This window comes from Manis pentadactyla, chromosome 14 (genome assembly GCF_030020395.1).
Source record: "Manis pentadactyla isolate mManPen7 chromosome 14, mManPen7.hap1, whole genome shotgun sequence".
Lineage (NCBI taxonomy): Eukaryota > Metazoa > Chordata > Mammalia > Pholidota > Manidae > Manis > Manis pentadactyla.
Window position 1 is genome coordinate 79,294,513 of NC_080032.1, and position 25,963 is coordinate 79,320,475.

The 25,963-nt window shown below is 37.7% G+C and overlaps 1 protein-coding gene across 14 annotated transcripts in view; it reads right to left on the minus strand.

Annotated features, from left to right (window-relative positions):
- The window catches only part of SOX5 (SRY-box transcription factor 5), a 931,123-nt gene that overhangs the window by 606,922 nt on the left and 298,238 nt on the right, over positions 1-25,963 (minus strand). For all 14 annotated transcript variants that reach the window (XM_057491900.1, XM_057491891.1, XM_057491894.1 and 11 more), the window contains one exon: positions 14,020-14,086. The gene's annotated coding sequence lies outside the window, so the exon portion shown is untranslated. The remainder of the gene's footprint in view (positions 1-14,019; positions 14,087-25,963) is intronic.

The window sequence follows — 25,963 nt, forward strand, 5'->3', positions numbered from 1 at the left end:
AGGAGATCCTAGACAAAGGGAAATTTATGGTTTATTTAAATAGTAAAAAAAATTCCGTTTTTATTCTTGTGCTAAGACTGGAAAAGGTACTATAGTAGGGGGGATCTAAGGCTATGTAGAGAATGCTAACTGGCTACCCAATAAATGTCCCTTCCTATAACAAGGCAGTTAAGTGTATAAATAGAACACTGAGATGAAAATGGAAGCTGGGGAAGACTCCCCTTTCAAAGGGGACAGCTGACTGTTCTGGCCTTTCTACCCTTTGCTCCTTTAGCATCTCCTACTTCTTGCCTTGACACGAGCTAGCGCTAGCTGCTAGAGCCCTTCCAGGCCTCCTGCGAGCCCTACAGCCAAGGATGTGTGCAGAGGGTGGAGGAAGAGAAACCCGGAGGAATCTGGCTCCCTCAGGCCTGGAGAAGCAACTGGTGCGGCCTGCATCTGATCCTCCTACACTGTGGGAGAAAAACTAATCCCTGTCTTACTCACCCAAGATCACTCAGGCATTTCCTGTTCCTTGGAGCGTCACACCATTCCTAAGTGACAGGGACTCAGGGCTTGGTGTCAGATAAAGTCCTGATCTGCCCTCTTTCCTGGGTTTTGGGGTTCTTATTCCCTCTGTGTCAACTGGCTCATGTGTCAAATGAGGTTAACCGTGATTGACCCCTTTTCCCCAAGGGCTGCTCTGATAATTAAACAACATAATCTATCTAATACACATGAACCAAGGCCTAAGTGATTAATGATTATTTTTTTATTCTTATTCTTGTCGGGCTACTCATACTACAAGAGGGCAACTCATCCATGGTTGAAAGCTAGGCAAAAGTTAGCCACAGAATATGGCAGGCAATGAACAGACCTTCTGCCAAAGCAACTGCCCAAACAGGGGACACAAAAATATTGAGAGGGTGAGACAGAGGGGAGAGTGGAGAAAGAAGGGGGAAGAGAGAGCGGGGGAGGGACAGAGAGCCGAGTAATGGCTTTAACGTATGACCTTGTTTTCCCCTTGCATAATGATTTGCTGTTTTTCAACTGGATCTTCAGGATGTGACATACACTTTCAAGCCCTCTTTTTCATAAAATTTAACCATATTCTCTGGTTTATCAGAATCTACTTGTGAATGTTTATAACGACTGTTTTGAAGTACAACAAACGCTAATAAACTCCACGTGAGCTCACTGTAAGCCCTGGGAGGGCAGAGCCTGGGTCTTTTCTGTTTACCACTGAGTCCCCCGCATGATAACATATGAAATAATAACCTGATATGTTAACACTTCTCATTCCAGGTATAGTCTTTCTCATTTGGGTCACAAGGAACCAGAGGTTGGGGGGGAAATATGTTTCATTTTATATATGGAAAAATCACTGTTTATGTATAACAGTGAAAGATTTTGAGTGTTTGGGGCACTTTAATGTAGGGAGAAAGGAGAATCAGCAAGAGGAAGAGACCACAGTTGCTGGTGTGAGGGTCCTGCACTGCTGCTCCAGAGTAGAGAGGTTGGCACCAGAGGGGAACCAGGGGGATCCCCTTTATGTTTGGGCTCCGAGCAAAAAACAGACTGGCCTGCTTGCAGAGGACGAGAAGCCCTGCAGACGCCTGTGACAGACTGAACTGGGAAGAAAGAGTAGAGCCGTGGCTGCCCAGAGGGTGCAGGTTGGAGAGGCTGTGATGTCACCTCTCCACGGTGTGGGAGTTAGCCAAGGGAGAGCGAGGCGGTGTGCGGGGGTCTCAGTGAGGGTTGTGATAGAGAGATGTAGATGGGAGCCACAGCATGGCCACAGGGACTGAGGTCCTGAGAGATGCCAGCAGGGATGGACACCCGTGACTGGAGATCATGACAGGACGATCTACAGCTCACCTGCTCCAGGAAGAACAGGTGAGGGCCAGAGAGCAGACATCACTTCTCACTGTTCCTCTCACCCTTGAGCAGTTAAACCTATGGATATCCATGTCCCAGAACCAAATGTCAGAGCAATTGTTTCATGACCCACAATTAAAGCACGCTGTAGTGTTTAGTCATAACAGCCAATTCTGAGTCATACACTGAACCAATTCAACTGAAAATCTCTATGCCTGAAAGGATGTCTTCTAATGAAAAAGGTGAACGCTCCTGTCCTCTATAGCCAATCATATCTCTGGTAAACCAGGGGGAGAAGTTCAACTGCATGGCTTGGCATAGAGCCCATGCCAGCAGATTGTGCTGGGTGGAAATAACACTAGTCTGTCTAGGTAAGATCAGTGCCAATGGTTCCAACTAAAATTAGAAAAAAGGAGACAGTACCTTGGCTCATGCTTATGTTGTAGACAAGACTCTAACTCCTGCTAAAGCCAAATGATGGCAATTCAGTTCCTGCCTGCCAGTTGTAAATCCCTACACTACCACTGCAGTATAATCAAAAGACACTTGCAAACCAATGAACCTCACAAGAAAGGTGATTTCTTCAATTAGTCACTTAATGGGTGAGCAACTCAAGGGCTAGTGACTGAAAGGGATACATGCCTTATTATGAGACAAGAAGGTGTTTTCCAAAACGACAGGCAGAGTGTTGAAAAGAAAAAGAAAATTAGCAGAACCTTATTAATTTGAGGCAGATAAAGGATATTATTCATTTATTATTTATTAATTTTAGTGTAATTTTTTCTTAAAAAAATCAAGGATAGAATGACCTCACTCCCCCACAAAACATGATCAAAAACTCACAACGCTTTGCATGCATTTCAACAAATACAATTTTGCTCTAATTTCATATGTGTCATGAGGCACCATGCCATACTGGAAAGAAAACTGGGCCAGGAATCAGGAAATCTGGGTTCGTTTTCTGGCTGTATTGCTTACGAACTGTATAAAATAATGCAAGTCTTAACCTCTCTGAGCCTTAGTTCCTTGTCTACAAAATCAGTGACTTATATAAACATTTTCCAGCTCTTAGAGGCTGTATTACTCTCTAAATCATTAATGATCAGATTCACTTTTAAGTTTCATATAGTCTTTATAACATATCATGATATCAAGTCTTTCATAAATCCTGTGTTTGGAAGTCAAATATGTATAACAGACAAGAACTCTGATTCTAATGGTAAAGAATTAAATACTGCTTTAAAAAATATTATATACTCTGTCATGGCAATACACACAGACGTATATAGGGACAATATAAGTATGTCTTAGCAGATCCTGTAATCTTTCTGGCAAATGTCAATGCCATATAAATGTCTTGCCTGAGGGTTTCAGCCCTGAGCAAGTTCACTATGGAGTCCACAAGACCAAAAAATGACAATGAAACGTTCTTGGGCTATGAGGGTTTATACCTGGCTTTATTCTCACGGTGGTAGGTCGAGCATTAGGATCACATCTGCGTCCAGCAGTCTGCAGGTCTGTATCCACCTCCGTCTCTGCCTCCACCCAGAGCACTGGGCAGCGCTCTTTATATAGGGACTCAGTCAATAATAGCTCCTTGCCTATGGGTGTGTAACCAGTAGCCTAGCAGCAGATGACTTACATCAAGTAGTTTAGGGTTGGGTGAGGATCCTGGCCATAGGAACTTCCATTTTCCCCACACTGACGTCCTTCAAAGTATTCTTCAAAGGGAAGACTGTACTGCCACTGGGCAGCAGTAACTTCTCCAATGCCCCAGAGTAACTCAGGAAGCCGAAACTCAGAATTTCAGATGCTGGATAGATGACACCTTCAGAATAATCACCCAAGGCTTCTGCCAGAGTTAAAATGCTTTTCATTCTACATAGGCAAGATAACTGTGCTATTGCTTCTAACTCCACTCTCAGGATTCTTAAGCAACCAACATAAATTTTATTCAAATCATCCTAATGCTCAAAATACTAGTTCATGTCTCAGTAGAGCACCAGAACTTAGACCCATCAAAGGGTCCAAGGCTCCTTTGCACCCAGCCTCCTCCAGTGAGTGGTACCCAGCCTGGGAAGCAGACCTTGTCTTCCTGGTTGGTGTGGCACTATCAAAGAACCATCTATACTGAAGATAATTCCTTATGTGGTCAACAGAATTAATCATTTCCCTGACCATCAGCACTTGGAGTTCTGGTTTTATTTCTGGCACTAACTCTTGGGATTCTGTGCAAGTCCTACAATCTCTCTGCTAAATTTTCTTGCTAATGATGCTTCTTGAGTACACATGCCATAAGAGTTATGTATCTCCAAGTCTGGTCAAAATACTTCAACTCCATATTGTGAACTAATGTGGAAAAAAAACCTGAATGTTATCCTTTTCTAAGTTACAAACCCCTGTGAAAAATCTCATAGAACCAATTGATTGGCATCCTTTCCTCAGGAAAATAAAATGCACTTGAATAACCTTATACACAAAAATTTCATGTAAATTTAGGGGTTTCTCTGAAGCTAGGAGGAGGCTCATAAACTCAAGTGAACATCCTAGTCCAGAGTTCCAGTCCTCTCTGTACTTATTACCTATATGATTATGAAACATAATGTGAGTGTCCTCATCTATAAAAGCAGGTAATGAAGTTGATCTCTCTGCCTACAGAATATTTTGAATTTTCGAATATGAATTGTATGTGAACACAAGCCACTGGTACGTAGAACTCTGTTCTCTGCAACTCTAAATTGTGATTGTTCTTTCTCCCAAGTCCTTTAATGCTTGTCACAAAGCATAAATGAGTACCACCCCCACCCACTGGCACCATCAAACCTGTGGAGGTGTGAGTCACCAGACCCTGTTTCTAACTTAAGGACTCTCAGTCTGACTGCCTGGCTTCACTGTGTGCTGAGCACATACTTCCTTTCCAGTTATTGCCTGATTAGTGAAATCTTTACACACATCCATTGAATGGAAAATATACTCGACCTGTCTTCCCTCTCTGGAAACATTTCTATAAGCTGGAGCTTTACACCTACAGAGTACACTTGGTCTTTCACTGACATTCTATCTTGATCTTCACTTGAGTGCTTCTTCAAATTATTGTTGTTGGGTTCCATACTCGACATTTCTGCTCTCCTCCATTGGTGTGAATAATTAGAAACCGTATTGCTAAGATCATTACTCCTATTCTATTGGCAAACAGGCTAGCAAATGCAAAGATACACTAAGTACCCTCAAGACTTGCATAGTGTGTAACAGAGCCAGTTAACAGTAAGACCCAATTCACAACGCTACGTGCCTATCACTCTATTATAATCTTTCCTATCTTCCTAGAGGTTAGTGGTATTACCCTTTTATACAGCAAACTCTTTTCTTTATGATAACAAAAGATGGATAATACATACCTACATCTTATTTAAGGCATATATTTTAATATTTTTTGACTTAATATTTCATTTTGAAATGATTTCAGACTTAAAAAAAATTGCAAACATAGTACAGAGCTCCTGGCTTCCTCCTATATTAACACCTTACAAAACTACAATACAATGATGAAAATCAAGACATTAACAAGACACAAGACAATTGGCTGATCTACTGACCTTATTTGAACTCCCACAATTGTCCCAATACCATCTCTTCTTGGACCATGGGCCAATATTTAGTTGTCATGTCTTTTCCATTTAGGACAGCTCCTCAGTCTTACATTTTCTTTTTTCATGACCTTGACACTTTTAAGAGTACTGCCTGGTTACTTTGTAGTATGTCCCTCAATTTGAGCTATCTGATAGTTCCTCAAGATAAAGTTCATATTATGCATTTTTGGTAAGAATATGACAGAAACAGTTTTGTATGCCTTTCCCAGCGAATCCTAGGAGTGGCACAGGATACCATTATTCTTTATATTTTTTTTCATTTAGCAGTATAACCTAAAAATTACTCTACATCCATTCATTCTTTCTTACAATTGCATGTTACCTCATGATGTGGAGATGCTGTGGTTTATCAGTCTATTCAACGTGCTCTCCCGTGCATGAGCATTTAAATAGGTTTTAATATTTTACTCATAAATAATGCCATAATGAATGACCTTGAACATGTGACTTTCATATCGTTGAAGGTGTATGTTTAGGATAAATTCCCAGATATGGGATTGTTTGGTTAAATGGTGTGTATCTGTAAATTTGTGAATATTGCCTAATTCCTGTCCAAGGGGCTTGCTCCAATTTTCATTTCCAACAGCAACACATGAAAATAAAGCCTGTGTTTTCAGATCTTCCCCCAAATCATTTTAGCAGAGATGCTGAGCAACATTCTAGTGGTTGACGTAAGTTAATATCTTCTCTCTGACTATAGATACCATCTAACCGTGGTGCTAAAAACCAAAGAAAAGGCTTACATGAATGTGAAGGAAGACGAGCAGAATGAACAAGTTGCTAGGAAAAATCCCTCTTGGAAAAAAGTTATGATCACAACAGCTCAGGATGATAATACATAGTTTAGCATCTTCCCTTTGAAAGCTCAACAATCCAAGAATTTACAATAATTTTTCCCATGTCCAAGGTTAAGACCTACTCCTTTATGTCCCCAGCGGCTATGCCAGTATTACAGTAAATGGCACTCCAGTTTTCTGCTTAAATGTTTGTCTTGCATTAGACTTTTTAGTCTTGAAGTGGGGACCATATATAGATTAACATATTTATCACAACTCTTAGCATAATGTTCAACATACATAATCTTGATAAAACTTTGTTTGAAGCTCATTAAAATAAAAATGAGCATCTCTTGAATGCTTACTCTGTGCCAGACACCATCCTAAATGTTTCACATACATTGTTTCATTCCATCCGCCTAAAAATTAGGAGCTTAGTTTTATTATTATCTCCATTTTATAGATGAGAAAACAGACTTGTAGAAGACACGTAACTCGCCTAACATGATATATCATGAAAAAAATAAAGAGTTGGATTTGAGTAGGATTTGAACTGAGATCTAATTTCAAAGCACACACCACTTCCCTCTTCCCCGGCTACGTCACACTTACGGACCAAAGTCCTTACTCTGCTTACCGTAAGGCCAGAGCTGATTCTATACGAAGGGTTTTAGGCCAGTGTGTCACTGTGAAGAAGGAAAGGAAAGGTGGTAGTTTTAATAGTTTCCAAATGGCGTCTTTAAAAAATTACTGACATTTTTACCTTTTGGTACACAAAGCTTTGACTCCTCTGATACGTGTACACATTTATTATATCCTTGTGACTATGGTTTATGTACAAGCATCTTATTAAAAAGAGTCTTTAAAAGACTGAAATGTGATTTCCTTTCTGACAGCAAAGGAAAATAAAAAGATGTTCTTTGACCTCCTGTTCTAATCTGTGTTTGGAAGTCAAGCCTGCAGTTCCCAGTATTTTATCACCAGCTTGTTACATTTCCATAAATCTGTCCAAGAATACAATACTGTTCACCCAAAAAGAAATGTAATATAAACTGTAAAACACATGTACATGATACCTGGATCCAATTTGCCCTCGTTTTGTACATAAGTGAAAATAAAGCGATGCTTTAACTCTTGGAAATGACAATATCATATTGTTCAGATAAGCGCCACCAAATCACTATTGAAATTCTGATAGCATTTGCCTTACTGGTAAAAGAAAATTACCTGTAATGCATAGTTTAAATAATTACTTTTAAACAAAAGCTTCTTTTCTGCATTGCTTATTTATCTTTTGAGACCAGCTCAGCAGGGCTATGTTTTTTATTAAAATTGCCTTCAGACTGCTAATGGCAGGGCGTCTGTTAGCACAGGAAAAGTGATGGCAGTTTGACTCTTATTCCTAATATTGGGAGTTAGTCCAGACACTTAAGAGCCAGAACTCTGCTGTGCATTTGACTATGTTATCAACACTTTACTTGCTAATGATACTAGTGACAGCATTTCAATATGATGGGTCAGACTTAAATAGGAAAGCTTATAATTGTGCTTACAGAACCAAAGAAAGTCCCTCCCACCCCTCCTACCCCCACACAAAAAAAAATCCCTTTTATCCACAGATCAGCTGGTGTTAAGCTTCATGACTGGGAATTATTTGGTGAGCTTCTGCTCAATATTTTTTTCCTTCTTCACTTCCCACCTTGAATGGAGAGCCTCCATCAGCACCTGATATCTACCAGTTCGGAAATGACAACTGAAAGCCTTCCTGTGGTGCCACCGTGTGCCAACTACCCAGCAGAAGGTCACACTGATGACTTCCCTGTGGCTTTTATTTTCCCCAGGGAAATCCACAGCCAGGGATGACTGCTTGCCAAATTCGCCGAGTTCCACAAACCAGCAGCGCTAAGAACCGCCACCTCCGCCCCATCCTTCTTGATGGAAAGCAGGAAGCAACTGTGCTGAACACCTGTGTCAGCTCCTGCTCCTGGGGACACCCCAGGCAAGCGCCCATTCAGCATTTGGGGATAGGGCGCCTCTCTTCTAACTGGCACTTCTGTCCAAACACTTCTCAGGGGTCACATGATAAGAGTTACATTTGTCAGATCTCTGTAACATCACCGTGTCTGACTACTGCGAAAGAGGGTGATGTAAATCATTCATGAGTTAAATATTTTACTTTCAGGGTCTGAAGGGAGTCAGCCTAACACATGTATTTCCTGTTACTGTAAAAGCAAAAGCAACCTTCTCCATCACTTCTTTTCATAGCTACGCCTACCACCTTGAGGAAGAGGAGACTTAGCTTGAGAGGTGGAAGGGATCATTCCATAGATGGACAAGATTTAAAATCAATCAGTTTTTTTTTTCTATAACCAGTGAGATAATATGGCAAGCTGAACCAGTAAAAGCACTAGGCAAGAATGAGATGGAGAAAAACATCAGGCAATATAATTAAGAGTGTCTGCCACAGGTTAAGACTCAGCAAGAATATATGAATGAAGGAAGGAATGAATGAAGGAATGAACAAGCACCTCAACAATTTTCAATACTTCAGAAAAATTCCATAATCTGAAATGATTATAATCTAGTGAGCCAAAAAAGCCAGCACTTTGTGTTTACTATTTGTAAACCACTCAGGTAGGATTTGTGTAGCGAATAAAAATAAGTAAGTGAATAAAGAAACCAAAAATCTACTGTAGGACCACACGGTTTGTCAGGTAGCATAACTGCAAACTCAAGCCCTGGAGTTTTTTGTACCATTGACTATGCCATTTGGTCTTCCTCAAAATTCCATATGGCCTTCAGACACTTGTTCTTTCAAGGTTTTCTCTCAGCCTAGATAGCCCTTTGTTCTGCTAAGGAGGTAACTTTGACTATCAAGTTTAAAAGTCATAGAGCTGCCTCCTCAACTCCCCTGCCAGGTTTCAGAATCACTGCATGGGACACTTCTTTGGTATATCAACACTGGTACATCAAATACAAAGATTCTCAGAACAATTCATGCCTCCCACCAATAAAAAAAAAAATAAGTAAATAAATTAAAACAAACAACTGCTCACTCTGATTTCCCACATCTGAACTGCATGGCTTTTATTTAAGTTACTCAAGGTGGACAGTCTTCCCTTATTGCTCTAGGAAGTCAAGTCCTGTGGATTCTGTCTTTGAATTTCTGCTTGCATCTGTCCCCAGGTGTTATTACCATCTGGGTCGTGACTTTCTGGATATCTTGTTTGATGATGGCATGTGAGTCTCCTATTTTCTCTTCACAGCCTACCCTTGTCAGTCAACCTCAAAATGTCACATTAATTAATTCAAGACACAGACATAATCACCGCCCATGTTCCCTAAACAAACAAACAAAATTTTTCAGTGGGTCCTCAAGTCCTGTTGAATTAAGTCAAATCATTAGCATGAGATTCAAAGTCCTCATTCAGAGATGCAAAGTCTCTTTATATCATGAAGAGCCCATGGGACTCTTCTTTGGTATATCAACCAAAGAATATCAAAGGCAAGAATGCGATGGAGAAAAACATCAGCCAATGTAATTAAGAGTGTCTGCCACAGGTTAAGACTCAGCAAGAATATATGAATGAATGAATGAATGAATGAATGAACAAGCACCTCAACAACTGTTGAGTCGAATGTATCTCCACAGTCACTTTCTCCTTTTGTATATCCTGTGCTGCATCCAAGCTTACCCAAGTCCACAGAGACAATTAAGACACCAGGACCTTACGTACAGAATAGGCAAACCCAGCACACATACCTGTGTCCAGAGCATTGCCACTAGGAAAATCATACACATTCCATAAGACCCAGCACAAATACGGTCTTGCCTATGAAACTTTCTTTCCTGTGAACCCTCATAGAAGGCCACATCGTAACTCTTTTGTAGCCTTTATGACATTATATCTCACATTATAATATTCGGTTTAGATCTTCAAACCAAATTCATTTAGCACATGCTATAAGCAAGGTGCTTTGAAACAGGTGTTGGAGATCCGTTGGAGAACAAGATAGATCCATTCCTAGCAAAGAGCCAAAAGAACAGTCTCTCAAAAAAAGAAAAAAGTGGGGTAGGGAGTGGAGAGTCATTCACTCAGCTGAATGAACTCAAGGGCCAAGTAAGATAATAACTAAAGATTACCCTTTGAATTTAGTGTGAGAAGTAACTGATGACCCTAGCAAGACTTGGCATGACAGAGTCGAAGAGGAATGCAGAGCAAGAGGGAAGAAAGGAAATGGAGACACTGAGTTAAAATTTTAGGGAAATGTTTATATGAAGGGAGTGTCAATGGGAAGAAGAAACATTCGTTGCACGAATATTCTGCTAGTCAAATAACAGAAATCTAAGTTTTAATAGTGTATTGATTTAAAAGTTTGAAAAGTTTTTGTAAACTGCTATTTGGCAACTAGAAACTTCTGCCACAAGACTGCTAGTAGGAGGGACCCCCTGTCTCCTAAATGTTTTAAATAGTCACTTTGATTCTTTTGCATGGTAGGAGTCATAATTTTTGGAACAGCCCTTCCTTCCATGTATCAATAACATCTTCTCTAATCTGATAATTTCTCTGAAAATAAATATGGGCATTTTCCTCTGTTATTGATACGAAATACTACCTGCTATTTTCTCATTTATATTAAAAATGGTCACGTCTAATGTAGGTGACTCTTTATTCAACCAGTTTTTCCTTAGTATCTAATATGTACTTGCTGGCTTATTGGCAAATGTGAATAAATCACAGAGGTAACAGTAACAGTACACTTCTTATAGGAGCAGCAGTTTCAGTTATTTGACAGACAAACACAGACTGAAGACACCAAGTCACCCAGCTGGTAAGTTTCAGAGTTGGTTCCAGAATTCATGCCCTCTAATTCCTACTAAGTTGTTGGTTGTTTTTAAGCACTCCGTATTTGTTCCTAATAGTCTAATGGGTCACGCAATAATTATAATAAAGCCACAACATAATTTTCAAATATCTTCCCTCACAAGTAGACGATAAAATTCATGACTCATTTGTGAACTTATATAAGGCTACGTAGTTTCAGTTGAAATTATAAATGACAAACAAATGCAATATTCAGCTACACAAATCAACTAATTAGATGTGCGTAATGTTTAAATATTGTAGAGCATTATGTTCCTATTATGAAACACTAAGTTACTATACAAAGCCAAAGAACGATTCAAATTCAAAAGAATTGTGCAAATTTAGGCCATGGAAAAGAAATATGACAGCTGAATTATTCAATGTTAGCTCCTTGAATGCAATCATCAGTCAATATCCTGATTATTAATGTTGCCCTGACCATTGTAATTTAAGCCTACGTTCATTCATAAATTATAATCTATGTATAAAGAGAAATTTTTTAAATGCTTTACACAACCTAGAAGTCCAAGTTATCCTTAAAATATGTTAATCATATCATGCCCCTTATTACTAAAATCCCTTCCAGATTTCTGTCTCGCTCAGAATAATAGTAAAGGTCCTGCATTGTCTACCAGGCTCTATATGATGGACATCACATTATCCTCCCCATTTGCATTTCTTACTCGTCTACTCTTTAATGTCTTCCCACCACATTACTCTTCTTGTCACTCCTTCAACATCATAAGCACACACCCTATACTTGATCTTTCCACTGAGTATACCTGTCTTCACACATATATCTAAATGGTTCTCTGTCACTCTATTCTGGTCTGTGCTCCATTCTGTCCTTATCAGAAAGGCCTTCCCTAGACATGGTATCTGAATAAGTCTCCCATCATTCTCTGTTTACTCTGCTTTAATACTTCTTAGCATCTATTTCCATTAACATACATATTAAAATCCTTGCTTTATGTTTTCCTCCACTGGAATGGTAGCTCCAGGAAGGTAGGAATTTCCATTGTATGTATGAATGAATGGCCGTTTCATTTCATCCAGCTGAACAGGAAAATTCTCCAGAAAAACAATAGAAGAAAAAAAATACTCTTAACGTTCTTGGTTTCTTCAAATAGCAGTACAATCCAAAGTGAAGTATTATTACCAATTTATTCTTTAGCAAATTATAAATTGGTAAAGATGGCAATAAGGATAGCATTTTTTTATGTGTTTGCACAATGTTGTAGCAGAACTGTTTGATTCCATAACCCGTAAAGCAGCATAACGCAGTAGGCCTACATCACGTCAAGGATCACTGATTTACCTCTGTTACTTTTTCTTGTGACAGTGGGTGGCAATTTAGGTTTGTAAAACAGGTGGATTAAATTGAGGTTCTTTCTGTCTCTCAAGACTATAGGGATCTATGAGATGTTTATTTCCTTTCTTGATTTTGCTTCCAAACAACTGCATTCAATTTAAGGTCAATATTTACATAACAGCTGGATGCCAAGAAAACCCACCACTTTTGGTTTCAATTTATTTCTTTTTAATGCTTAATTCAATGACATTTGTAAATGAAAATGTTGGGATGTTTACTACCAGAAAACTTTTTTTATGAGAGTAGCGCAAAAGAGTGGTTTGCAATGCTGCAAGAATCAGTGCAGATTATTTCACACCCAACCGCTTGGGCATCTCATTCTGAATACAGCTTTTTGGAGGACTCTTGCCTCATTTAGATTAAAGACTTGAGCATGTGCACTGCATCAAGATACACTTGAAATTATCTTTCCTTGAAGCTGGAGGGTAGAGTTCTTTTAAAATATGTAATGGTAGTAATCTGTCAGGTCCCATATGCTAATACTAGGAAACAACTAAATCCCTGAAGCATCCCAGGCAGATTTTTAAGCTTAGCTCCTTTCTAAATAAGCTATTTCACTTGAAGAGATTTGATCAGACTGACAGGCAAAGGCATTTATCTCTCTGTGTGTTGATAACTGAAACACCCACTGGCAGTTGCTCTATGGAGACCTGGATGGAGCAGAGTGACTCAGATTCCAGGAGGGCTGTGGGAGTGGTGACACTGGAGGGGTCGCAGAGAGGGAGAGGTCCCCCAAGCTTCCATAAATAACTAAGCAATAGTAGTGAGAGTTGTAATCACTGTGTAAGACAACTGGGAGACTTCTTTGAAGCAAGGGATGAATGCAAAGTCATCAGTCACTCATGGTGACCCTCAGGGCAATGCGGACTGCAAAGGCCATCGTGGTACCAGGTTACGGAGGAGTATGACTGACACTAGACCTTACACAGGGCTGACAAATGCTCATAGTATAGCCTTTGACTGTTGAGATCTTTCTATTTACATAGAAATTGTCTGTTTTAATTAACCTTCATTTTATACATGGCAGTCAACATTCAGTAGTTAAAATTAGTGTTAGTGAACAGATTGACTCTGAAAAGTGTCAAGAGTTTTTAGAGGTGGACCTGAGCCCAGAGAATTATAAAGAAGACAAGAAACTTGACTTTCATGACCCAAATGTTAACCCACTATGATTACATAATTAGTAACTCTATATATGTTTTAAGGTTTTGATTCTGGAAAAGTGATTAAGGAATCTTCATTTCAAAACAGTTTACATAATGCAAAGAATAACAGAAATCAGGGTACTTATATATCTTAAGAAATATTATTCAATTCCTGAAAATTTTTTTAGGTTATTATTTTTATCTTCAGATCCTATAAAGAGGGATACACAAATGCTGGACTTTATAAAAGATGTTAGGAATGGTTTGCAAAACTGAAAACATACCAAGCTTGAGAACATTAGAATTCATGGCAAAAGAATGTTCAACAAATGGTAATGTAGACGTCCTGACCTGCTGAGTCTCCCAGTCCAATTTCTCCCACTCCTGGTGTCCTTGATATTATCTACTTCTTGTAATGCTGAAAAAAAAAAAGGAAGGGGGGGAGGAAGAAAAGTAGTGAGAAATCAAACTAATTTCAAAATACTCAGGGGGGGATCATAAAGAGAACTGAGATTTCTGCCACAAAACTTTTGAGGAAATCCTAAGTAATTTCACTGTAATAATTTTTTTCCAGAATAGATTAATAGCCACACAATGTCAGATTCACAGGACTGTGCCAGTTAATGGTTGATGAATGAATAATAGATGAACAATAAAAAAAATAAACTTTTTTAGATGACAGTCAAGATGTAATGACAGTCTAAATGTAAAAAGGTGAACCAGTTATTTTGGAGATCTATCAATTAAATCACTTTAAAAAATCTTCATATTATTGATCAGTCATGTAAGCCCATGTGTCACCCAAGCCTAGTGATACCTAAGAGAAACCATTTTAACCATCTTTATAGTCCAAGATGGTTAACTTAAAAAATACTTGCAATGTAATATTGCATCTACTATAGTACTTTATGGAAAACATGCTAATGGGCACTTAAACTTATTAAATACAGACTAATACTTATTAAAGCACAGTACTATGTTGTACTAAGATATAAAAGGTCTACAAACTCACTGGATAATTTCCAGTTTAAAAACAACAACAAAAAGAGCAAAGTAAAAACAGAAACACCCTATTTACACTCAGCCACTTTACAGAGTCAGACTCCAGTGTTATCAGGCCCAGGGTTTAATTATTGGTCCCATGACAAAGAACTACATTCATGAAAATTTATATACTTCTTAAATACTTATTTTCCTGACCTAAAAATTTGTTCCATATGCTTTTCATGAATTCAAAAAATTTTAATTCTATTTATATAACTATTTTATCATGATTTTATTATTTATGGTTATAGAATGATTTTTTTATAAGGGAAAGTTCACCACCTATTCTCAACTTTTTAGCTTTGACCCCCCCAGAATGATTGAGTTCTATGGTTTCAAAATGTATAAACTAATGATTTTGTGATCTTGCAACATGATTATTAAAATTATACAAATATAAATTATATACATTTCTGCCACATGATGACAGAGTTACCCGTGGTCAGTATTTTAAATATGAGTTCAAAATATACTTTTTGGATAAAAGAATTCCACTTTGGGATACTGATCTAACCTATACTAGAACCAGAGATTTAGAGGTGATCTAGAACCAGGCTACTTGTATAATTTTAGATTATTTGTTTACATAAGTCTTCGCATTTTAAAGCCTCAATAATTTGGGGGGATTTCTGAAGTACCTAAACTCTTTGAAAGTATATAAAACAATAAAAGGAATTACATACTAAGACCAAGTGAGACTTATCCTACGCACGCAGAGTTGATTTAACATCTAAATATCAAGCAATGTAAGGTACGGACTAATGACAAAAAAATGCAATCATCTCAATTGATGGTGAAAAACATTTGACAAAAACCCAACACCTTTTCATGATGAAACCACTCAACAAACTAGCAAAAGAAGGGAACTTCCTCAACCTAAAAAGAGCATCTACCAAAAACCCACATACTTAATGGTGAAAGACTGTTTTGCCCCTAAGGCCAGGAATAAGAGTAGGCTGTCTACTCATACCAATTCTATTCAACATTGTACTGGAGGTTATTACAAAAAGAAATAAAACACATCCAGAGCCAAAAATATCCCTATTTGTAGATAACATTTTTGTTTAGAAAAATCTTAAGGAATTCACTAAAAAGCTATTGGAACTATGAACAAGTTTAGTAGGGTTGCAGGATACTTGGTCAATAACAAATATCCATTCAATTTCTATATACTAGCAATGAACATTCCAGAAATAAAATTAACAATTCCATTTACAATACCATGGCAAAGAATACTTTATTTCAGTATAAATTTCAGTATAAATTTAATAACAGATGTGGAAGACTTGTACATGAAACACTAAAACACTTTTGAAATAAATGAAAATATGTCTATGAAAATAGGAACACATCCCACATTCATGGGTCAGAAAACTCAATATTCTTTAAATGACAATACTCCCCAAATTGAACTATAGATGTAACATGAATCCCTATCAAAATTTCAGCTGGTGTTTTTGGTAGAAATTGATAAGCCAATCCTAAAATTTATTTGAAAATGCAAGGAATTAAGTATAGTTAAAACAACCCTGAGAAAGAAGAAACAGCCTTCCCAGCTTCAAAACTTGAGACAATATGGTAATCAAGACAGTATGGCACTGGCATAAGGATATAAATATAGGTCAGTAGCATAGAATTAAGAATACAGAAATAAACCCACACAGTTATGGTCAAGTGATTTTTGACACACATGCTAGTAAGAGAATTCAGTGGGGGAAAAGAACAGTTGTGGTAGGTCAAAAAAGGGAAATAAATAATAAATCTGTTCTTTGTCCCTGGTTCCTGGCACAGAGTTTTAAAAACCCTGGGAATTCCCTGAGTGGTAAGTATACCTTTATCATGCTGTGAGGTGACTTATGATAGAGCCACTAGGTAGCTTCAGTATGACAGAGTTTCTCAGAAAAAGCAACCGTGTGAGTTGAGGGCTGAAAATGTCAGACTCCATCCCTCCCCGCACCCACCCGACCTGCGGGGAGAGGAGAGGGACTGGAGATTGAGTTTAATGGCAGGGCCAATGATTTAATCAGGCATGCCTATGTAATGAAACTTCAATAAAAAGTCTAAACAAGACTCAGAGAGATTCCTGGTTGGTGAAATATACTGATCTACCCAAAGGGTGGCACATCCTAATTCCGCAAAAACAGACTTGTCTTATGTACCTCTTCATCTCCATTCATTTGAACCCTTTATCATAAAAGGGTAATCATAGAATAGCACTTTCTGAGTTCTGTGAGTCATTCTAGTGAATTACTGAACTCGAAGGAATGTCATGGGGACCCCCAAATTTGTATTCAGTTCATACAGGCAGAAATGCCCATTGCCCAGGAACCCCATGTACAGCTGTCTTCTGAACTAAGGGCAGTCTTGTTGGGGACCTTACCCTTTGACTTGTGGGATTTGGTGCCAATCCCAGATAGTATCGGATTGAAGTGAGTGGATACCCAGTTGATGTCAGAGAATTACTACTGGAGCACAATGGTCATTTCAACAAATGGTTCTGGGTCAGCTGGATATCCCCATGCAAAAGAATGTAATTGGAACATAACTTCAGTACTATACAAAAAATTTACTCAAAGTGGATCATAGAACTAAATATAAGAGTGAAAACTATAAAACTCTTAGAAAAAGTATAAATATTCATAAACTTGAGTTTGGCTGTTATTGCTCAGATACAATACCAACAGATAAGACAAGTAACACAAGAAAAAAAAAATAGGTAGACAGGACTACATCAAAATACAGAACCTTTGGGCTTCAAAGTGCACTGTCAATAAAGTGAAATTACAACATGCAGAATGGGAGAAAATTATTTTCAGATCACATGTCTGTTAAGGGACTTGTGTCCAGAATATATAAAGAACTCCTACAACTCGATAATAAAAAGTCAAACAATGCCATCAAAAAATGGGCAAAAAATCTGAATAGACATTTCACCAGAGAAGATATATAAATGGCCAATTCATACATGCAAGATACTCAATATCAATTATAATTGTATTAGAGAAATGCAAACCAAAACCACAATGACATACCACTTCCCGTCCATTAGGATTGTTACTAAAAAACATAGATAATAACAAGTACTGGTGAGGATAGAAAGAAATTGGAGGCCTTGTACATCACTGGCAGGAATGTGAAATTCTGCAGGTGCTTTGGACAACAGTTTGGCCATTTCAGGGTTATATAGAGAGTTACCACATGACCCAGCAATTCTCCCCTTATGAACATACACAGAAGAAATGAAACATGCCCACACAAAAACCTGTACATGAATGTTCCCAGCAGCATTATTTATAATGGCTACAATGAGGCAATAACTTGTCCACAAACTGAAGAAATAAACAAAATAAGGTATTTTCACACAGTAGAATATTATTTAGCAATAAAAAGGAATAAAGTGCATAATATGACATAGATGAACCTTGAAAACATTGTACCGAATGAAAGCAGCCAGTAACAAAAGACCATATATTGTATGCTTCCATTTATGAGAAATGCCCAGAATAAGTAAAGCTATGGAGACACAGAGCTGATGAGTGACTGACTAGAGTTACGGAGGAAGGAGGCATGGGGAGTAATAGGGAGTGACCGTCACTGAGCACAGCGTTTCTTGTTATTACATGAAAATGTTCTAAAGTTAGGTTGTGGGGATACTGAACAACACTGAATTTTCTAAAAATACATTGTACATTTTAACTGAGTGGATTGTAAAGTATGTAAATTATAACTCAATAAAGCATATATTTTAAATGACATAGTGTAAAACAAAAACACATGAACATAATCATTCCCATTTTTAAAAGGAAAAGTACCCATATCTGTCTTGAATTATCTAACCATGTTAAGATAATACAAAGGAAATTCTACATTTTGACAGATTATTCCTTAACAAATAATATTAATGTCATGCCAAGATTAAGCAACAATAATAAAATAATAGGAAGATGGTTTACTTTTAAAGTAGTCTTCAGAGATTAGTCTCTCAACAGATCTCAAGTCACTCCAAGTATAACTGTACCTTTATCAGGGCTGATAGTGCAGAAAAAATGTTTTACTCTAAAGTATGGTGATAGTTCAGAGAATACAATTTGGTAAAAGTTGAAAATCATATACTTTAGTGATTTTAGAATTTTCTATTTAAGAATGACTGTTATGACAAAAAATTGTAGTTGGCAAAAAAATTTCATTAAGTACGTGAGGAAATATAAACTTTGAAAACATTAAATATCAGTAACATAAAATTGAAGCTTCCCAATCCTATCTAACTTTTAATTTTACTGTGAATTCATTTAAAGACATAGAAGCTACATTATCCCATGAGACTATCTCAAATTTACCCAATTTCATAACATTAAGAGTTTCAATTTCAAGAAAATTAAGCAGCCTGATCAATTCCAGTTATAAAAGCTATAGTGTCTAACATCTTTATTTAATATGTTTGATCATTCCAGTATATTCTTCTGTTATTGAAATTTAAATAAGGTCCCTTTTCTTTCTCTGAAGTGTACACGCACATTGCTTTCAATTAACTTGGGGATTTGCTGACTAGCAACCATCTATTTATTCATTTATTCATTTACCCAACAAAAAGTTACTGAGCACTTATCATAAGCTACTGTATATGTAATAAGGTAGAAAGGAGAAATAAAAAGACCATGTGTTTTGGGATTATCTAGAATTCAGTTTGAGTTCAGGCCTTGACTTACCTTTGAAGACTAATCAGACATTGATTCTGCACTTTAGGAGTTAATAGCAATAGTAAAAATTATAATGTGTGCAAACAAATTAAAGTGGAAACTGATAAAATAGATATTTCCAAGGATAAAATAAGAAGTGCGGTGATCCATACCAATATACCAACATAATGTCATCCTTATCACCAAACAGGAAACAGCATGTATACGGTTGATTATCAAGTTAACTCAATAATTGTCAAGTAAAAAATAGATCAATAATCTTACCTTGTCCCCAGGAAATCATGTGTAATTGCAAATTAAGTTTAATATTATGGAAGAGGTGTTTAGTTGTTGGTATTGTTCTTTAAGATAATGAATAAAAATGCCGTAAATCTTCTATCAAGAATTTGTTAAACCTAGCTACCCCAGCTCCAGCACTTATGGGGACCACTGGAAAGTTACTGTCTTGCTTCCTCCATTTCCTTGCCTTGTAATAACTTATGTCTTACAGGTTGGTTAATAGAATTAAATGAATTAATGCACATCAAGTCCAAGTGTGCCTAGTCCACTGAGTAACACTGCAGGTATCCAATGTTCGATCCCCTTCTTGCTCTAATTACAATCTTTTGTGCCATAGCAAGAACATGAAAAAATATTTTAATTAAATTTTAATTACCATCCAATGGGAAGATATTCTTGTACGCATATTGGGAAAACTAGGGTTTATTCTTATTATCGCTCATCATGGCCAGCAGATTAACACCTATACTGCCCAGGACTATATCAGGTACTGTTGTACCTGCACAGAGAATAAAGAGGGAATTATCCCAAAGGAGAGCGTGCATATGCGTGTATGGCAGGGGGTGGAGGGTACTCTTTCCAGAAGAAAGGGTGTGGAAAGGCATGCTCAAGGGCAAAACAACAGTTGACTACCTACACTGACTATGTGAATAGCAATAGCAAGTTAGATTTTCTAATTTAACTGAACCCAGATGTTAAACAAATGCGTGATTTAGAACTCTTTAATTAAAAAGTCCTTATGATATGACTGGAGAGATTCTTCTCTCCCTCACCTTCCACATCTAATTGGCCATTGAATGATGCTCATGTCATCTCTTAAATATGTACAAAACTGTCCCTTCCTCTCCATTTCCGCAGGGACTGTCCTTCTCTTACCTTTACTATTACAGCTTCCTTAGCCGTTCTCCTTGCACCCGTCTCACACCCTACATGGGAGACAACCTGAGCACGTTCTGTCATTCTCCTCTGTACTCTGCCCTCAGGGCTGAACCTAATTATTAAGGTGTTTCAGTGAAGTCTTTCTTAACTCTCCAAGGGATATTGAAAAAATTCTCATTTCACAGGACCTACAGATGGTAAGTCAGCGTACATACTGAACTATCAATTATGGGTTACGTCAAATTAGCACAGGTTTTTATTATAATGTCCATGCTGGAAAGGTATGGTAAAGTGGGACCTTTCATAGGCAGCTAGCGAAAGTTGAAAGTGATTCAAATGTTTTGAAAAAAATATTTGGATCATAGACATCAGCGCTCTCTTACACATGTTCATATGTAATTTCCTTACTGAGACTATAACCTGGGGAAATAGCTCTGAAAACAAGTTTATGCACACATATATTTATATAAAAATTATTGATAATATAAAAAAAGGAATGAGTCCAGATGGCTGACACAGGGCACTTATTAAAGAAACTACTGATCTGCTAAGGAAAATGAGGCTTAGTATTTAGCAGAACCCAGATGAAATTCACATTCCTAAGACTAGAACATCCAAAAATCCCTTGTTTTGTCCCAAAATATTAATGTCCTAAATATTAAGTTTGGTTAATAGGCATAGGATCAATGATACACACACACAATATGAAAAGATTATTAAATAGAATAAGAAAACTTTCATACAAATTGACTATTGCTAAGTAAGTGGGGAAAAAAGTTTTGCAAAGGTTCTGAGTTGGTGCCTAGTTGGTACCTTATAATAACTGGTCTTCCTCCTCAGCACAGATGCCCACTGAGGCACCCCATCCAGGTTCATTTCCTGTGAAGTAGCCAAAAGTCTTTTTAAAGATCATTTATTGACTTATTTTATTATATACTAGACACCTTCTCTATACTGGCTCTTGACTTCGCGACCGCCCTGTGAAGTGTACATTAACACTTGATAAATGAGGACGCTGAGCTGAACTTAGGTGCCTGAGGCCACATGGCCAGCATGGAGTAGAGCTGGGATGTGAATCCAACACTGCCTGGCATCCACGGCCATTCTCTCTGTATTAGACCACGTAGACCTCCTCGAAATAAACCTGTCCACGTATCAACCCCCCATTTCCATTTCAAGTATTTGCTAACATGGAAATAAGGTAATTGTTGCTAATAGGGAAATGAGCTAGTCAGGTTACACTGGGAAAAATACAAGACCTGGAGACTGTCCGTCGCCACCATTGCTGTACCTTCTTCCTTTTATTTCCTGCATAGCATTTACTAGTTTAAGACCCTGCCTAAATTTTTGTTCATTGCTTTAACTCTAGCACCTAGAACAGTGATTTTAAAGAAACTAAAAACTTAGTAGATGAATAAATAAATGTATTCATGAGAACAGGTACAAATTCTTTTCTTTATTAAGCTCTGTGTCTCTTGATAAATCTACTATCCTCTCAGCTTTTAAATTCCCACCTCTGTACTGCAGTAGTACCTGAGGTTGTTAGGAGTTTAAATCCATTCATTCAAAAAGTATTATTGAGCATCTACTATATGTCAGGTATTATTCTATGAATACAATATTCTACGAATATGATATTCTATGACTGCGATAACAGTAGAGAACAAAACAGACCAAAGTCTCTCATATAGCTTATAGTCTGTGAGAGAAGAAAGACAAGAATATAACATAGTATGCTAGATGGCAATAAGCATTTTGGAGACAAAACAGCTTGTGGATATTAATCTGGGAGGAGGATCTGCAGTTTTACGGTAACTGAGAAAGAGGACATCTGAAGGAGCGGAGGGGGTGAGGCACGCACGGGCTGGGGAAGAACTTGTCGGGCAGCAGGTCTGGAGTGACAGTGTTTCAGAGTGGCTGAAATGCAGCAAGTGAATGTGAGTGTAACAGGAAATGAGATCAAGTGAGGGAGGGGCAGAGACAGACTGTGAGGCCTTGTAGGCCGCTGTAAGAAAAGTGGCTTTTGTTCTCAGAAAATTAGCAGCCTTTGGAGGGTTTTGAACAGAAGTAGCATATTCCATGACTTGGGTTTTTAAAGGGCTTTGTATTTCTCAATAAGGTTGTTATTAGCATTTTCAGTGGGCAACGCCTCTGTCCTGACCACCAGACACATGGCAGGTCATTTAGCATCTCTAAACTCTGCCCACTAAATGCCTGCAGTAATCCTCAGACCTTTTGACAACCCAAAATGCCCCAGTTTCTTTCCAGAGCTATTTTAAGAATAGACTGAAGGTAGGTGCAAAGATAGACCCTATTTGACTATTCCAGGCAAGAGTTTATGTTCTCTTGAGCCAGAGCAGCAGTGGGAAGTTCAGAATATATATTTTTTCCTGAAAGGATTTGCCAATGGATTAGACATGGACATGAGTGAAAGGATGACTCCGAGGTGTGTGGAATGTGCAGATTGGAAGACTGGGCTGCTGTTCCCTGAAATTGTGAAGACTGGAGGTGGATGGAGCAGATTGGGTGAAGAAAGCAGGCACTGAACCAAAGGCGCGTTCCGTCCTACTATGTAAAAGCAGATATATCTATATTTTATGTAAATATTTTGTGAAAAGAAGTAATGGGCATTAGTTCTGAACAGATGGGTTTTGTTAGAGTGCATGTTGTGAAGGGATAGGGCTCATAGAAATAAAGGCTAGATGAATGATAAAGGATTACTAACAACCACTAGTAATCTATAGTCTAAGCAATTAGATTATATCAAGAAAAGTTGTTCTTTTAATATAATGTAAAGGAAGGAAACTAATCATGCAATTTCAAACAATAAATGGCATAAAAGTAGGCAGGCTTTTAATACCGGTAAAACCCCACCAGGCCAGTATTGTTTATGGATGTCTGACTGTGAGACCCGATTCAGCCTTGGGAAAACAGTGGGTGTCACAACTGTCCCTCATACTGACTGGGCATCACCACTTCCAGCACTTGCTGACTGCGGAGTCAGCTGGTCCATATACAAAACCTTTTTTACATTCATGGGTAATTTAAGGATTTCAGAAAGAAAGCTGTGTCCAGACATTGCTTAGACACCCTTTATGGGTAGAGCTGAGTCATTCTTCCATGGACAGAACAAATTATCCAAATCAACACAATGAACTGATTGATGCAAACATATAATTGAGAGGTGCTGGAAGGACAAGTCCAAGGAAATCACTTCTGGAAACTTCTCCCGAGCAATAGCATCCTGCCTGTTCATGAAGCAGAAAAGCAGCATTTGGAACAGCTCATCATATAAACATGAAGCTCCCCGCAAATGTGTTGAATAACCAAACTCATATAATCAGAAACTTTCATTCTCTTTGGATTTTCTATCGTATTTATGAACATCCTATCTCGGTATGTTCTATCAATGTTCCCTATGATTTCTTCCAGGGGAGGTATTTGCATATTTGCAATCTAAAAGAAGTCCTTTGCACACACATGTGCTCATGAATGCACTTTGCTCCCTTTAGAATACAGCATCATTTTCCAGACTGACTTGGCCTGTTGTTAGCACTCCTCTTTGTCTCTCTAACATCGTGGAGGGGAACCGGATGTAATTCTTCCGTCAGGTTGCACCGCCAATCACCAGTCGGCTAAAGAAGTTAGAAGTTTCATGCAAAGGCAGTCACTTGAACTAAAGTAGGAAGGAATGTGGTGAAGAAATACTAGGGGCAGACAGATGTCCCACGGGCTTCATGTTGTTTCCCTGGAAAGACATAGTGTGTCATAATGAATTACCATTAATTTGAGCCAGCAGTACTGTTAGACTGAGCCCAGCAATCCACGATGACAAACTGCCTGCAAGATCATCTAATGAGGGGACGAGGCTGTTTCAGGAGCACTGCCTCACTCAATTAGTGGACAAGGCTTTTAATGCCGCTCTGCCCAACTAAAGCAATTTTGATTACTTAGAGCTAAGTCTCCATTTAGAATGTTTTGGAAGCTGAAACAGGGTTTCTTTTTTTTTTTTTAATATAATTTATCTTGAGAGTATTTGAATGCTAATTAGCTATTTGAAAGCCAATCACATTATTTCCTATTTTTTCCCTAAGTAATACTGAAATATATTTTTTTTAAAGTTCAAATGATAAAATTTACTCTAGCAAATGAAATGTAAATAAGATAGCAAATGATTAAGGATATGCTGAGGCTGTGTGTGTGTGTGCGTGTGTGTGTGCGTGTGTGTGCGTGTGTGTGCAGGCACTATGTGTGTCTCTCTGTGCCAGAATTACAGTTGGTGAATTTCATTTCATCAGCCAACATTATCAGGAGGGTTGCATATTTATTCTATATATCCACATTTAAAAAAAAAATCCAGATCTATCCTTCTTTGGCTGGGAGCACTTATATTTCATAGCTTTTGATTTGGGGACCTGACGTTTCCACTTCATTCTTTTTTTCACTATGTCACTGCATGATGAAAAGCACTGATATATGCAATATACAACTTTCTTTAATATGTGATCATTGACTTATAACTAAACCTTACCCAAACAGAGGCTATTAAGACTTAGTAAGTCCCTTTTGTTCTTATTAGAAACATGCACATCTCTCACACCACACAACACTAATCATTTTCTAGCTTTCTATCTATGCTAACTTTTTAATTCCCAGACTGATTGCACTCAGTGAAATTCTGTGAAATCTTGCCTGTTTAATTAGAAGGTCACTGGGTAAAAGGAATTACTCAAGCGTTAGACACACAGTAGGTGCAAATAATTTTTTACGAAGTTGAACACAGATTCTACACAGAAAAAGAAAGTGACTCTCATGGTTACACACACGTGTCTTTTCTTCCTTTGTTTCCCTCTAGGGAATGGCACCATCATGATCAGAAGTTGAGAATGAGAATCTATACCTATTACCTTACCCATCATCAAAATCAGGGTTTTGCCAAAGATTAAAGTCGGCCTGATACAAACTAAATTCTAAATGATTATATATCTTCACATCTTTGTTTTATAAAAGAGCTATGTGAACATGATGAATCAGAGACATCCAGGGCAGAAGGTAGGAAAAAGTTTCAAACTTCAATACTTTGGACCCCTGGAAAACCCATGTGTTGAATAAATAATTATCAGACCTTTTCTTCTCCTTACTTTCCATAGTCATATTTCATTTTCTTAAAATAATTTTAATAACTATCTTAATAATTAAAACAATGTAATTAAAAGTAAAAATAATTAATACAATAAAATAAATAATAATTTAATAATTAAAATTAAATAATTTTAACAGTTTCCTCCCCTCCAAAAGAGTTAACTTTTTCAAGCAACATGGTCTATTCTCAGGTATCTGGTGTCGTATGAGTAGAAAATGGTACATCATTGACATTATTTGCGTAATAAATAAAA